Genomic DNA, 3,072 nt, shown 5'->3' with positions numbered 1-3,072 from the left:
AAATTAACAAAGCACACGCACATAGCAGAGCAAATGAAGAAGACGAAGCACACTGAGAATTCACCGGTCAGAGATCACGACTAAGTACTTTAGTTTTCCGATTACCTCGAGCAACCTTAAATGGAGCTTCCGCTACTCTCGTATGCTAGCTCCGCGTCGTTTTCGCGGACAGGCTTTTACTCTTCTTCTTCCTCAACTAGTATCTGTGAGTTCCCGGAGAGAAGACGGAGCTTCAGAATGAGATTCAATGGTGGAGAAAGGTCACGAAGCGTTATAGCTTCCGCTGAACGGAGCAGCGAAGGGATCGAGAAGACAGACGGCGGAGGAGGATTTGCTGGTACTGCCATGGAGGTGACAACACTTGATCGTGGATTCGCTAACTCCACCACCGTTGATTTTCCGATCTGGGACAAAATTGGCGCCGTCGTTAGACTTACTTACGGAATCGGTGAGTAGATTTACATTTTTCAGTTAGTGTTTACTCTTAATATCCAGCGGAGTCATTAGTAATCTTTGTGTTGGATCAAAATTTAAAATGTGTGATTGGATCATTAGGAATATATGGAGCAATGGCTGTAGCTGGAAGATTCATATGGTTCGGTGACTGGAATTGATTCATCTGGTGGATTTGATCCTTCTCTTGACGCACTTCTCGCCGGACTTGGCTATGCAACACCACCAATCATGGCTCTTCTCTTCATACTCGATGTAACCAATATAACCTCATAATCATCTTTTGATTCTTGTTATGTTGTTGGACTTGGTTTTAAATGAATTCTCTTTGTCTGATTTCAGGATGAAGTTGTGAAGCTATCACCGCACGCTCGGGCCATTAGAGATGTGGAAGATGAGGAGCTCAGAAGCTTTTTCTTCGGAATGTCCCCATGGCAGGTGATCATCTTAGCTTTTTCTTTGTTTTTCAAACCTATCACTATTGAATCTTGGTTTTGAGGTTTTAGTTACTTTCTCCAGTTTATACTCATTGTCGCGGCTAGTTCAATAGGAGAAGAGCTCTTTTACCGTGTTGCTGTACAGGTTTGGTTTCATTTAACTTGGCCAAGTATAGAATCATTGACCACTTTGATTGAGTTATTACTTATTGAACTCTGGTAATTCTCATAGGGTGCTCTGTCTGATATATTCTTGAAAGGAACACAGTTGATGACAGATTCTAGAGGCATGGCATCTCTGGTAAGTTCACAGTTTTTTCTATGTTTAGATTCTCCCATATATATATTCTCATGGACTTCATATATCGTATGTTTGTTGTGTTACCTTTAGACCGGAGTGTTTCCTCCATTTGTCCCATTTGCTCAAGCCTTTGCAGCTGTAATCACTGCCACTCTCACAGGCTCTCTCTACTTTCTTGCTGCTTCTCCAAAGGGTTAGGATATGATCATGTACTTGATCTGTTAATTGTCTAGTTTCTTAGTTCCATTCTGATTCTCGTTTTCGTTTCCAGACCCGACATACATTGTTGCCCCGGTTTTAAGGTCACGCCGAGATGATTTTAAGAAGCTTTTGTCAGGTACTCGTTGTCTTCTTGTTTTGACCATATTGTTTTGGGAAAGAATGTGAAAGGTAAACTATAGAATAGCTTGGAGAACAGGGAAATATTAATCGGTTGGTACAAAAAAACCCCGGTTTGATCATCTGCTGCTTATGAAATCTTCTTTGTCATTGCTTTGTGCAGCTTGGTACGAGAAGAGACAGATGAAGAAGATTTACTCTCCCCTACTCGAAGGACTCTTAGCCCTCTATCTCGGTATTGAATGGGTTCAGGTAAAATCTCGGTTTGGTTTTTGTTTTTGTTCGGTTTGGTATGCAATTATTGGGATTCCACTTGCTAGATACAACAAATCAACACTAACACTTTGATAGAGAACTTTACTGTATATATAACCCCAAAATTTCTGGTTAATCATTTGTTGAAAAACTAAAGTTGGTAACTTATAGGTTGATAATGTTTAATTTCTCGTTATCTTTTTCAAATTTTCAGACCGATAATATTTTAGCACCGATGATGACGCATGGTATATACTCAGCAGTCATATTAGGACATGGGCTGTGGAAAATTCATGATCACCGGAGAAGATTACGCCGGAGAATCGAACGCATTAGATCGGAGGCTACCGATAAGTTGATTTAAATCAACTCTAGATGGTTAATTGGTTGGGGGTGGATTTGTGTGTATTTTTTGGTATGGGGTCGTATAGTAATTAGGGAAATTAGCTAGGACCTCTTCCAATTAATTAGAGAGCTGTATACAGTAGAAAATTACATATATACGTACATATATAATATCCCTAGACGGCTATACAGTATAATAATTTAAGAAGTAACATTTCTTTTTTTTTTTTTTTTTTGCAACCTTCTGTGATTATATTGAACCAAGTATCCAACCAACATATACAAAAGTTTGAGCATTATTGGCGAGAGACGAGATTACATGATTTTGTAGTTTAGTGACGAGAGAGATACGTAACAAGATCCAGTAGTGCAGTAGCAATGCATTTAGCCATTTACAATAGTTTTCATTAGGCTTTCTGCTCAGCATTTCCTTGTATTGGGCCTTCAATTTCATTTGCTAGTAACCAAACTAAATTTGAACTTAACGGTTGATAAAAACAAAAAAAAAACTTAATTAATAACACGAAAATTTATTTGAAACTTAAAATATATATTGATTAAAATTTGAATACAAACAGAAGAAACCGAAATTATACCAAATCATCCATGTTAAACCATTTATATAATGAAAAATCTGAACTCACATCTAAATTGCACATGATGTACAATCTACAAACATATTACATGTGTATCACTATATGGCGCGAAACATCGTCCTCTTACATGTAATATAAAAGTTTGTAACATTGTTCTTCAAAACACTTGCATTAGATATGAAAATGGATCGACATTCAGAAAAAAAAACATTGGAGAGCTTGCATTGCATGTGTTGTTATACTTCATTTTCAGAATTCCGATCGATTACTAGTATCTAAAATGTTATGGTGGTATTCAAAATAGAGTTTGGCGACCCAAAAAAAAAAAAAGAGTAGTTAGCAAGGG

General features: G+C 37.6%; 1 pseudogene across 1 annotated transcript; it reads left to right on the top strand.

Annotated features, from left to right (window-relative positions):
- On the top strand, positions 1-2,359 carry LOC9298389 (annotated as a pseudogene). Its single transcript, XR_002331567.1, has 9 exons — positions 1-448; positions 556-708; positions 796-891; positions 973-1,035; positions 1,123-1,191; positions 1,282-1,384; positions 1,463-1,528; positions 1,694-1,782; positions 2,000-2,359. The product of XR_002331567.1 is annotated as an uncharacterized LOC9298389 (transcript).
- Positions 2,360-3,072: the final 713 nt, after the last annotated feature.

This window comes from Arabidopsis lyrata (genome assembly GCF_000004255.2).
Source record: "Arabidopsis lyrata subsp. lyrata unplaced genomic scaffold ARALYscaffold_716, whole genome shotgun sequence".
Classification (NCBI taxonomy): Eukaryota; Viridiplantae; Streptophyta; class Magnoliopsida; order Brassicales; family Brassicaceae; genus Arabidopsis; species Arabidopsis lyrata.
The sequence above is the reverse complement of the archived record's forward strand: the minus strand, read 5'-3'. Positions and strand labels throughout refer to the sequence as shown.